This window comes from Chiloscyllium punctatum, chromosome 11 (assembly GCF_047496795.1).
Source record: "Chiloscyllium punctatum isolate Juve2018m chromosome 11, sChiPun1.3, whole genome shotgun sequence".
Lineage (NCBI taxonomy): Eukaryota > Metazoa > Chordata > Chondrichthyes > Orectolobiformes > Hemiscylliidae > Chiloscyllium > Chiloscyllium punctatum.
In genome coordinates this window covers 105,286,287-105,300,051 of record NC_092749.1, presented here as the reverse complement: position 1 = coordinate 105,300,051, position 13,765 = coordinate 105,286,287, and positions in this window count along the sequence as shown.

Below are 13,765 nucleotides of genomic sequence, written 5' to 3'. Positions count from 1 at the left end.
TGGTCACAGGTTCCTATGGTCCTGGCAAAGGCCCACCCCTTCCTTGTAAATACCCTGATTTCACCCATTCCTGTGACAGCTCAATCTTCAGAGCCAAGCTCCCCACAGCCTTGCCAATGCCACAGACTGATGCTAAATAAGTCCTTGGATTACAGAGCATCTGAGTCCTGTGGGACTGTGTCCCAACTGAATTTGAAGGATGACCCCCTTACTCACTACCCACCAGGATCCAGCCTGCTTTCTGGTTCCTGAAGAAGGGCTTATGCCCGAAACGTCGATTCTCCTTCTCCTTTGATGCTGGCTGACCTGCTGCACTTTTCCAGCAACACATTTTTAAGCTCTGATCCCCAGCATCTGCAGTCCTCACTTTCTCTCAGCCTGCTTTCACCTGACTGTCAGGAATGACTGTGGCCGAAATTCCAGACTGAAATGGAATCATTCCTCAGTCTCGCATTGGATGAACTGTCCGACTGACCATGACCAACCCCTTGGACTAGATATAACCCAGCACCTGGACTAGCTGTGGTGGTACCCCTTGAATAACTGGAGCCTAGTCTTACCTCAGTATCCAAGCCCTCCCCCACTCCAGACCGTTCACACCTTACTATGGCCCTGAAACTCTTGTGTGTTTGTTGTGTAATACCTGAAATGTAACTTTTATCCCACATGCAAAGGTGAAGCAAAACTAAGTTTATACCTGTTGGAGCTTGGAAGAGGAAGCGATGACTTGATTGACAAACATAAGATGCTGAAGTTGCTAGACAGGGTGGACTTGGCAAGGATGTTTCCTCTTGCGCAGATGTCCAGAACCAGGAAGTCAAAGTTTAAAAGTAAGAGGTCACCATTTAAGACAGAGATGAGGAACAAAAAAATTCATCACAGCAAGTTGTAAATCTTTGGATTCTCTTCCTCAAAAGACTGTGGAAGCGGTGTCTTTGAATATCTCTGAAACAGAGGTAGATAGATTCCTGAAAAGCGAGGAGGTGACTGGTTATCAGAGGCAAGAAGAAACGTGGAGAAAATGGATCAGCTGTGATCTTACTGAGTGACAAAACAGGCTTGAGAGGCAGAGGGATCTACTCCTTCGTTTGACTCTAATGTTCATGTGTCTTGGTAAGCTTCCACTGTTCTCCTATTACTGTCTCTCTTTATTCTATGAAATACCTTTGAAGGCTTTCTGGATCAAATGCATGATGCTAAGCAAGCTGATCTTTTCCAGGGTGAAAGTATCTCCTAAGCTCTGTAATCTCCTCCACCCTGACAACCATTGGAAATATCTGGGCTCCTCTAATTCTGATTACTTTAATTGCACTTCCATGCGTGGCTGAGTCTCAGCTGCCTTTACACTTAGCCCCAGAGCTCCATCTGTGAACCTCTGAGTCTATCTGCCTCTCTCATTACTCATCCCTCTTAGGACACTCCTTAAAACCCACATCATTGACCCCGTCCATTGTCCTAATATCTCCTTCTGTGGTCCAGTCTCAAACTTTGTTTGTTATTGATTCAGTAAAGAGCTTTGAACATCTTATGGAGTTAAAGTGTCACATCTATGCTCAGAATGACAGAATTGTTACACAGAAATAGGCCATTCAGCCCATCATGTGTGCACCAGTTATATACGGTGCCAATCTCCTGGCTTTCCCCATATCCCTGCCCACCATTTCTATCCAAACCACCATCCTGTGTCCTCTTGAATGTCTCAATTATCTATTATCAGACTTCTGAAAGGACTGCTTTAATATTATTCTCTCTCTCCATCTTCTCAGCAGCTGTAACACTGTATCCTGCACTCTGTTCTGTTACCCTGATGCACTTGTATAGTACGATCGGTCTGTAAAGCAGATTTACAGACATTTCACTGTACCTCGGTACACGTATGACAAGTTGGACCGAAAGGTCTGTTTCTGTGCTGTACATCTCTATAACACAATGACTTGACAGTAATAAATCAAATCAATTGAACCTGCCTGAACCACACATCCAGGCAGCGCATTCTGGATCCTAATGACTTGTGTGAAAAGGAATTTTCTCACCACAAAGCCCCCTTGACATGCCACTTTAAATCTACATTGACTGATTTTTGTTGTGGTTCCACCCCTCAAGTTTTGTGTTCTATACCGTGGAGCCCAAGTGTCCACTGGGAGAGGGATAGAACCACATTGCATTTTAACACATTGTTTGTTCAAGGAAAAGGACTGAGTGGCAAATTCTGTCCTCTAACCTCGGCGCAACATTTTCTGTCTGGACACTCTCCCACCCTCTGCTGTGACAAACAGGTTATTTCAGTAAAGTGATGTGCATGTTACTTTTTTTTAACACGCCATGTCCAGACAGTTCTGAGAATTTGCTGCACTTTTACTGTCCGATGTGGATTCCTATCGGCTTCATGTGGTCCACTGCAGTTACCACCCTGATATTAGCTGCTCTATTAGTGCTGCTGATACACTGCAGGCCCTTTTAACTTTGTGGGCAGAAATAGTTTGCTGCTCCCTAAACACTGGTAATTAGTCTACCATTTAATCTCACTGATGAGTGGTTTTGTATTAGGTATAAAAGGATGGCTGAACAATTTTAGGCTGCAAAATTATTTGCTCCGAGTGGAGTCAAAAAGTAAGCAGCTGCAGGCAGGGATGGGACACAGCAAACATTTTGGGTTTGAGAATTGGACGGAGTCTACAATCGGAGGATTAAGCTGATCTGTTTATGGAAGTTGATAAACATTCGCTCCTTGGATTCTGCTCACTTTTGACAAAGACATCCCCCTGTCAGAGAGCAGAAAATATGTGTGCTTGGTGTGCAAATGAATGCACTGTAAGTTCCACAGCAAATTTCGAGCTCCTTTCTTTCAGAAAAAGAAGAAATCATTTTCCCTCCCACCTACCAAGAATAGGAAAGAGAGGATTTTTAATCAGAATGATGAACTACAGAGTGTTTGCAACTACACAATTCTCTGGACATTAATATACAGAGGGATACAACAGGATGATATGTGATTACTAAAGAAGTACATTGCATCTAAATATGGAAATTCTCATGCACGCAATGGTGTTCATGGGCTATGAAGCTATGTCCTTCCTGAGTGTGTGATAAATACTCTCCTACATGAAGTAAATCTCTCCATCGATCAATCCATCTATATTCAGCCGGCAAAGTTTAAAACCTTTGAGTAGAGCTGGCCTTCAGGCTGTGGTGTCACTTGGCCAGTTTTGTGATACTTAAAGTGACTGATCACAATAAGCATCCCTTCATTGCTGAGTAAACTAGTCAGGAGCTCTACGTAAGCAGCACATTTCGTTAACTTAAGAGTGGGACTAAACAAGGGTTGCACATGAAACGGTGAAAATCAATCCATCCACTTCCCCAACTCAGTCAGGCCAGTATCAAAATACAAAATGCTGACTGAGGTCCAACATGGCACCAACACTGTGTGACTCCTTGTGAGATCCCGACAGCAGAACATTTCTTATCACTGTTCTACACTTTTAAACTTAAATTCTAAACATGTAAAAATTACTAATAATGTTCTTTTAAATCTGTGCTTATGCAAGGATTGTTTAAGTCTCCCTAATGTGGCTAAGTTAACTATGTTGGCAGATAGGGCATTCCACGCCCTTACCACTCTCTGAGTAAAGAACCTGCCTCTGACATCTGTATTGTGGGTGGCACAGTGGCACAGTGGTTAGCACTGCTGCCTCACAGCGCCAGAGGCCTGGGTTCAATTCCCGCCTCAGGCAACTGCCTGTGTGGAGTTTGGACATTCGCCCTGTGTCTGTGTGAGTTTGCTCCAGTTTCCTCCCACAGTCCAAACAAAATGTGCAGGTTAGGTGAATTGGCCATGCTAAATTGCCGGTAATGTTAGGTGTAGGGGAATGGGTCTGGGTGGGTTGCTCTTCGGAGGGTCGGTGTGGACTTGTTGGGCCGACGGGCCTGCTTCCACACTGTAAGCAATCTAATCTTAAATCTATCACCCCTCAATTTGTAGTTATGCCGCCCTCGTACAAGCTGATATCATCATCCTAGAAAAAATCTTTCACTGTCTACCCTATCTAATCCTCTGATCATCTTGTATGTCTCTATCAAATCCCCTCTTAGCCTTCTTCTTTCCAATGAGAACAGGTTCAAGTCTCTCAGCCTTTCCTCATAAGACCTTCCCTCCAGATCAGGCAACATCCTGATAAATCTCCTCTGTACTTTTTCCAATGCTTTCACATCCTTCCCGAAATATGACAACCAGAACTGTACACAGTATTCCAAGTGCAGCCGCACTAACATTTTGTAAAGTTGCAGCATGATATTATGGCTCCAGAACTCAATCCCTCTACCAATAAAACCTAACACACCGTATGCCTTCTTAACAGCACTATCAACCTGGGTGGCAACTTTCAGGGATCTATGTACATGGATTCCAAGGTCCCTCTGCACATCCACACTACCAAGAATCTTTCCATTGACCCAGTACTCTGCTTTCCTGTTAATCTTCCCAAAGTGAATCACCTCATATTTATCTGCATTGAACTCCATTTGCCAATTCTTAGCCCAATTCTGCAGTTGATCCAAGTCCCCTTCCAACCTGTAACATTCTTACAAACTTTCCACTACTCCACTGACTTTAGTGTCATCTGCAAATTTACTAATCCATCACCTATGCCTGCGTCTAAGTCATTTAATAAAATGACAGACAGCAGTGGTCCCAAACCAGATCATTGTGGCATACCACTAGTAACCGGACTCCAGGCTGAATATTTTCCATCAATTACCACTCGCTGCCTTCTTTCAGAAAGCCAGTTTCTAATCCAAGCTGCTAAATCACCCTCAATCCCTCAAGATAGGGTCCCATTTTCCTGTTTGTACTTCACCTAAGTGACTATTTGCACAACAAATGAAAATCTGAGCCAAGTGCATAACTTAGAACAAGGTTTTAATTTCTCACCCAACATCAGGGTTAGGAATAAGCTTCCATTCTGAGCCCGATAATGGGTTGTATGCAGATAGAATTATCCATCATTCTTTTCCAGTCCAGATTAACCCACTATCCATTCTCAGCATGTTGCTGATTTTCTTTCTGATTCCCAATACCTGCTTGCTGCTGCTGAACATTTAAATGCCTCAATTAGCCGGGGTATGTGGTTCAAATCCAGGCACCGTACCTCAAGATGCATGTCAAAGCCTGCGGGATGGTTCCGAAGAGATTTACTGGAATGCTATTGGGAAAGTTATACCTGGACTTAAGTTAATGTGGAGAGATTGGAGAAGCTGAGGAAGTTAAGAAGACTTTTGATGGAAATGTTCAAAGCCATAGAAGGATTTTGAAGAAAGGGAACTTTTTTCCAGTTGCAGAGAGAAGTTAAATCTGTTCAGCACAAAACAAAGGTGATGAAGAATTGACTTGAGTTGAATTGATTTGAACTGAATTAGTTTTATTGTCACATGTATTCAAATGCAAAGTTTATAAGTTGCCACTTAGAGTGCCATCTTATGTGTAAACGTTCCCAGGTACAGCTTCTTCAGTTAACAAGATTAGTTACAGTGTAACAATGTCACCAAAACAAGGCACCATCTTCAAAGCAGTTTTAAGACCATAAGACATAGAAGTGGAAGTAAGGCCATTTGGCCCATCGAGTCCACTCTGCCATTCAATCATGGCTGATGGGGGTTTCAACTCCACTTACCTGCATTCTCCCCGTAGCCCTTAATTCCTTGTGCCATCAAGAATGTATCAATCTCTGCCTTGAAGACATTTAGCGTCCCGGCCTCCACTGCACTTTGCGGCAATGAATTCCACAGACCCACCACTCTCTGGCTGAAGAAATGTCTCCGCATTTCTGTTCTGAATTTACCCCCTCTAATTCTAAGGCTGTGTCCACGGGTCCTAGTCTCCTCACCTAACGGAAACAATTTCCTAGCATCCACCCTTTCCAAGCCATGTATTATCTTGTAAGTTTCTAATAGATCTCCCCTTAATCTTCTAAACTCCAATGAATACAATCCCAGGATCCTCAGCCGTTCCTCATATGTTAGACCTACCATTCCAGGGATCATCCGTGTGAATCTCCGCTGGACACGCTCCAGTGCCAGTCTGTCCTTCCTGAGGTGTGGAGACCAAACTGGACACAGTACTCCAAATGGGGTCTAACCAGAGCTTTATAAAGTCTCAATAGCACAACAGTGCTTTTATATTCCAACCCTCTTGAGATAAATGACAACATTGCATACGCTTTCTTAATCACGGACTCAACCTGCATGTTTACCTTTAGAGAATCCTCGACTAGCATTCCCAGATCCCTTTGTACTTTGGCTTTACGAATTTTCTCACCATTTAGAAAGTAGTCCATGCTTGTATTCTTTTTTCCAAAGTGCAAGACCTCGCATTTGCTCACATTGAATTCCATCAGCCATTTCCTGGACCACTCTCCCAAACTGTCTAGATCCTTCTGCAGCCTCCCCACTTCCTCAGTACTACCTCCCTGTCCACCTAACTTCGTATCATCGGCAAACTTTGCTAGAATGCCCCCAGTCCCTTCATCCAGATCATTAATATATAACATGAACAGCTGCTGCCCCAACACTGAACCCTACGGGACACTGCTTGTCACTGGCTGCCATTCCGAAAAAGAACCTTTTATTCCAACTCTCTGCCTTCTGTCAGACAGCCAATCCTCAATCCATACCAGTAGATCACCTCGAACACCATGGGCCCTCACCTTGCTTAGCAGCCTCCCGTGTGGCCCCTTATCAAAGGCCTTTTGGAAGTCTAGATATATTACATCCACTGGGTTTCCCTGGTCTAATCTACTTGTCACATCTTCAAAGAATTCCAACAGGTTTGTCAGGCACGACCTCCCTTACTAAATCCATGTTGGCTTGTTCTAATCCAACCCTGCTCTTCCAAGAATTTAGGAACCACATCCTTAATGATGGATTCTAGAATTTTACCAACAACCGAAGTTAGGCTAATTGGCCTATAACTTTCCATCTTTTGTCTTGATCCTTTCTTGAACAGGGGGGTTACAACAGCGGTCTTCCAATCATTCGGGACTTTCCCTGACTCCAGTGACTTTTGAAAGATCTCAGCCAAGGCCTCCGCTATTTCCTCAGCCACCTCCCTCAGAACTCTAGGATGTAGCCCATCGGGGCCAGGAAATTTATCAATTTTAAGACCTTTTAGCTTTTCTCGCACTTTCGTTTTGTTTTACATGCACAAGTTGCTGTGATCAGGAGTGAAGTGACTGGAAGAATGGTTGAAGTGGACTCAAGAAACAGTCAAAGGAAAACTAAATGATTGCTTGACGGGGTTTGCTTTCTCCATGGGATAATGGGAGAGGTCAGGAAGGTGGGGCGAATCAGAAAGCTTGACAAATGAGTGGACACTGGTATGGCGGGTCAACTGGAGTCCTCCATCTTGTATCACTCTACGATTGCATCGTCATCGTGATGGAATTTCCCCAACTTGAGGCGTTAGCCTTAGAAACCGAGGCTCAGGCAAGACAGCAGCAGTCAGATACATAATCGAGGAGAGCTAGAGCTCCTGCTTTGGCTGCATTTGGATCATTATTCCTAAAATATGGCTAACATTGTATTCCCTAGGTAGTATTCAAGCTTCTGCTTTTGCATCAATACATCATCCAGAACACCTGGCCAGGATAATATCCAATGTTGCTGCTGTACAGGACATCGGTTAAGCCACTGTTGGAATATTGTGTGCAATTCTGGTCTCCTTCCTATCGGAAAGATGTTGTGAAACTTGAAAGGGTTCAGAAAAGATTTACAAGGATGTTGCCGGGGTTGGAGGATTTGAGCTATAGGGAGAGGCTGAACAGGCTGGGGCTGTTTTCCCTGGAGCATCGGAGGCTGAGGGGTGACCTTATAGAGGTTTACAAAATTATGAGGGGCATGGATAGGATAAATAGACAAAGTTTTTTCCCTGGGGTCGGGGAGTCCAGAACTAGAGGGCATAGGTTTAGAGTGAGAGGGGAAAGATATAAAAGAGATCTAAGGGGCAACTTTTTCACACAGAGGATGGTACGTGTATGGAATGAGCTGCTAGAGGAAGTGGTGGAGGCTGGTACAATTGCAACATTTAAGAGGCATTTGGATGGGTATATGAATAGGAAGGGTTTGGAGGAATATGGGCCGGGTGCTGGCAGGTGGGACTAGATTGGGTTGGGATATCTGGTCAGCATGGACAAGCTGGACAGAAGGGTCTGTTTCCATGCTGTACATCTCTATGACTCTAAGACCACCATTTCGTTTCGTTTGCCGGTAAAATGTATTTCTCAGTAAATCTAAAAGTGGTAAGGTGGTGCAAGTTTATTTGTACAGCTGAAAATTGACCTAAGACCTCCAAAACAATCTTAATAATAACCATCTATGTGTAATACATGCACAAAATTTCCAAAGAATACTTTCATATTGAATTGTTTCAATTCCTATGGAAAGTTCCTTTTGTTGTGAATATCTAGTTCATTGTTCTTATTTTCGAGGTAATTTTTAGTTCTGGGAATAATTTCATTGTGAAAAGAAGTTCATTCAACAATTCAAGCATTCAGAGTTGCTATTACACACTTCTGGACCAAATGGGATTTGAACCCACGACTTTTAGCCTAGAAATAATGGCACAGCTACTGAAGAAGCCTTTTAAATGTACTTACTTAATACTGTCATAGGAGGAGAGATAGAACTAAAATTAGCTTATTAGGCTACGGAAATTGTAAAAGAGAGGTAATAAAAGGTCAGTTTGTATATAATGCTACATCATCATGGAGATGAGTGAAGATTAGGAAGGCTCTCTGCTTTTCATTTATCTGTGTGTTTGCTGGAAGAAGCTTTAGCTGAAGTTTGATGCTCATGTGGTTTGCAGCTCACTGATAAAGTTTCACCAAACTAGCTAACAGTTTGACTGACCTGCTGTGTGAGCAGTCTGAATAGCTACGTTTGTCATTGAATATGCAGAAGATGGCTGAGGCTTAATCTTAGTTGGAAGTTTGTGAGGGACCCAAAGCTGGAAGATTGTCTTGTTTGAAGCTAGAATCTAGAATAGGCTTCACAGCGTCTTATTGCAAAGAAAATAACCAGTAGAGCAGCTTGGAAATATTGGAAAAGAAGCCAAAGCAAAAGACAGAGGCTTCCTCATCCAAAATAGGGTAAATGTAATTCTTTCCTCTGAGAATAGCTGAAACTAAGGAGAATTCTTCAGAGGAACTGTCGCACACATGGATGGTTCAACAGAAGTAAATAAAAGGTTTAAAACTGGTGTAACTTTTAAGAGAATTTTGAGGGTCATTAGGAAATAAGTCTGAATGCTTAACATGTTACAAACTTAACAAGGCATGTTGTGTTTGTCTTTCAAGTACAATCAACGTTGGCCAGTTAAATTAAATGAAAACAAAATCTTTCCTCGGAGTTCTGTTAGTTAAAACAGAATATTTGGATACCTTTTAAAATCTTAATAGCCCCTGACTGCAATCTAACACTTAGTAAATTGCTTTGATATCGATTCGCCTTTTATAACTTGTGTTAATTAGGTCATGTGCACCTAAGAAAATGCAAACAATTTGAAAGGTTTCCCACATGACAGCAATCATCACAATCTCAAAATTGTGAAGAGATGGCCATGTTTGAGAGCAGGGCTTGCATTCAGTCTTAAATTTGTGCAAAAAACATGGAAACTCACTTGAATTTCAAACATGACAAATGTTTGTGTTGGTATGCCCAATTCCATTCAGCGTACACTGATATTAGTGTAAACAAGGGGTAGCTTGTTCTCTCCTTACACAAATGGAGTGGGAGGTCATGAGGAAGATGTGCTGATGAACGGTTAGAAGAGCTTGGCATTCCATCTTCAGCTGGATATAGGCCGGGCGCAAAACTAAATTTATTGTTTCAGTTTATTTAGTTGCGGAATAAACAATAAACACTGCGGTCTCCAACTCAAACAGGGTAAACATATCGGAGGATATACTTTCTGGTTAGTGAAGCTAGTGATGTGGAAATGGATTGGGTGTGGGAAGGAGCTGGAAAGTCTGGATCAGATCAACAAAACCAGATCTGTACCACTTTTACACCAGTTGCAAATGCACTCTCATCAGAAATCAGTCAGATTCACTATTACACTGTCAATCTAATATATTGCACTAAATTGGACACCAGCACAATTCAAGGTCTTCACTTAGAACACAGCCTGGTGTCCTGTCACTCATCTGATGCTGCGGTAAAAGAAGTCTCATGAACCGATAACACTATTATATAATTAAAACATATGAGTCAACACAGAAGTAGGTCATGCAGAAGCTCAAGTCTACTCTGCCATTCAAAAAGGTTATGGCTAATTAGATAAGGACCTCACTATTCCTTCCTGTCCCCTTTGACTCCCCTGTTAAACAAGCATCTGCTTACCACAGTCTGAATCAATATCCAATCAGCCACTGCTTCCACTGCTCTCTGGGGAAGAGGAGTTCACATATTCACAATTTCTCCACTAAACATGAGATGCCTCACTTTTAAATCATGTCCCCTAGTACTCGCCTCTCACATGAAGGGAAATATCCTTTCACCAAATGCCTCGTCAAATTCCCACAGGACCTTATATGCTTCGAAATGATCTTCTAAACTCCAAAGGATACAGACCCAACTTGTCCAACTTTTCATCATAAGATAACCTCCTCATCCCAGAAGGCAGTTGAATGGTTAAAGGGTTTGTCTCTTTTTATGCCTTCTTATATAAAAACAAAACAAAATCGAGTGAGTTTACAGCAGTGACTTCTGTTGTCATTTTATTTACCATTTTAATGAATTGTGTTATTTTAGATTACTTACAGTGTGGAAACAGGCCCTTCAGCCCAACAAGTCCACACCGATCCGCCACCCATCCAAACCCATTCCCCTATACCTAACACTACATGGCCAATTCACCTAACCTGCACGTTTTTGGACTGTAGGAGGAAACCAGAGGAAACCCACGCAGACACAGGGAGAATGTGCAAACTCCACACAGTCAGTCGCATGAGGTGGGAATTGAACCCAGGTCTCTGGAGCTGTGAGGCAGCAGTACTAACCACTGTGCCACCGTGCCATCCACTTCTCTTAAGAAACTAACAGAACTTTGTTCTTTCTACTGCAGGTGCTGTCATGACAACAGATCACAACCCCAAATTACTTACTGGCATTGAAATGTTTTAAGTATGTTTTTTGTTCCTTGTTTAAAACCTAAAGCAAAATGTCTGACAATGCTATGAGAATATAATTCAGTCAGTGCTGGGAAAATTCCTGAGTAGGTTGTGCTTTATGCCAAGAGAGGTTATGGAATGTTGCACCTGGAACGTGTCAAGGCACCTCAGACAGACACACTTCAAAGGAAGAGATGCAATGTAAAAATGAACTGTAGTTTTCTGTGGCTGCAGAGATAAAGGAGGCTAAATACCACCTTAGTAGAAGCTATCACTGGTGAGCTGTATCCCAGGCTATGTGCATGATGTTAGGTAAATATATGATAGTAACAGGCAAAATCCGCATCCCCTTCCGGCAAAACACAAAAGAGAAAGTTAAAGTTCAGAGTGAAATCCGGGTCCCAATGTGCTATTCAGGTGATCTCTGGGACAAATACGGGCTATGAAGGCCACAGTTAAAATATGTCCCTACACTTGCTGGTGAAAGGAAAAAAGCTCCTTCTCTCATAGGGCAAGTCATAAGCCAGCAAAGCCCCTGTTAAAAGGAATCAGGACATCTGGCTAATTTGCAGAACCAAGCATCTCCAGCCAAGCTGCTCAACTACTGAGGTCAGCATGATCAGAACCACTTAATGTAATGGCCACAACGTTTCACCATCTACTCCTCACAGACAAGCCAGAGACTTATTCCTGGATCTTTTGGCTAACTCTTCCCTCAGTTCCCAAATCTAACCTATGTGTGTGTGTGCTGTATTTTATTATTATTTCTTGCAGTTTAGTAACTAATAAACTCGGTCTTTTCTCAACCCAAGAAAGCCTGTTTAAATCGGCTCCTTTTGCAACTTAACCTCTTTGGCATTTGGAAAGGTACTGATGAGGGAAGGGATTCCTTCTGTTGAGTTAACCTTGTTGTGCCCAATCAAGGTGAAGAGGAGTTGAATCACGAAGAGAAGCGAGTTCCATTCTCCTCAATGGGAGTAAAATAATTTCAGGACATCCTTTCCAGAACCTTAATGAACTGGGGATCCTTGCCTTGGGGCCAGCTGTAATTGTAGGTGTGGAAACCAAAGTAGCTAATTATTTTCTGTTGGTGAATTAGAAAGTCAAAATTTCTGTAGGCGTGGGAAAGAATGTAGGGAGATGAAAATGAGACCTGTTGTAAGGCATCAGAGTGAACAGTTCTGTGGTGATTGATGGATCAAAATAAACCCATCGACAGAGATTAGCACTACCAATACAGTGGTCTGTGGCTGAAATAGTGCAGAGTGAGAGAAAACAGGCAGTAAGGGCCACCAACACAGACAGAGCCATGCTGAAAATGCTCAACATTGTATGTTGGAGTTTGAATTTGGAGCTTTTGGCTCTGCAGGTCTAGTGAGGACTTGGCATGTCTTTGTCATAAATAAGGAATTGGTTCAGAGGAAACGCACTGTGGCGTGAACTGTTTCACATCACCTGTTAAATGGTACAGTTGGATAATCTGCCTGACTTCCCAAAATTGCCCTATTTTCTACGGTATGATAGAATGTGCAAATTGTAATTCTGCAACTTTGATGCCAGCACAGCAGACCAGAAGAAGTGTTCAGACTAGAGAGAGAGAAGAAGAAATAGATGAAGAGGCAGATCTGAGACAGTACAATAGAGAGCTGTATTCAGTAATAAAGAGTGTTGCAGTACTAAAGAGAGAGAGGGAGAGAGCTTTACGTGAGGGTAAAGTGAACAAGGGATACGAGAGAGCAAGCAAATTGGTAAGCCAATTGAAAGAAAAGCACAGAGGCTGGTATCCCTTCACCAAGTCACCCTTTATTTATACACACACAGTACATGGGCTCTGACCAGCCAGCTCAGAGCCAGTCCTTAGAGTGAAGGGACTCTTCTGAATCTCCTCTTTTTTACCTTTTTCCTGTTTTTTAAAAATTTTATTGAACAATACAGATAACCAACAGTTAACGTTAACAGCTGTATACAGAGAGACCGCAATTTTACAAGGGAGAGGAATGGCAAACCCAAACCCTATCGTTCAACCAGTTTTCAGGGAAACGGGGACAAACCTCAAATCCCACTTTCCATCATCACAAAACAGTAACAGGTACATATAAGACAGTCCAATTACATTTAAAAAGTGCATAAAATGCAGAGGCCCCCCAGCAAGCCTCCCATCCCTCCCACCTTCCGGCCACTCTAAGGCAGCCTGCCCCTACGCCCCTTCTGGCTTCTCCTGTTTATTTATTTTCTTAAAAGAGTAACGCACAGGCTGTGACCAGCCAGTGTAACAACAATCTCATAGTGAGAACTGAGTTTCTCCTGAAATACATTGACTGTGTGGATCAGGCAGTTTAGAGATCAGTCCTCACTTAAAAGGGAATACCAGTTAACAAACTGGCTAAGCAATTCAGCCAGATCAGGAATCAGGTTTCCCCTAAAAAAAACAGAAACTAGCTACTGCAATAACACACTGACTGGAGCATCAGCCAGCACAGAGTCAGTTCCCTAAACTGAGGAGACTCTAAAACTCCTGTTTATTTTTTAATTTTTTTTTTCTTATTTTAGAGTGAACAGGATGTCTCTCACTCCTTTTTTTTGCTTATTTCACACCCCCCCCC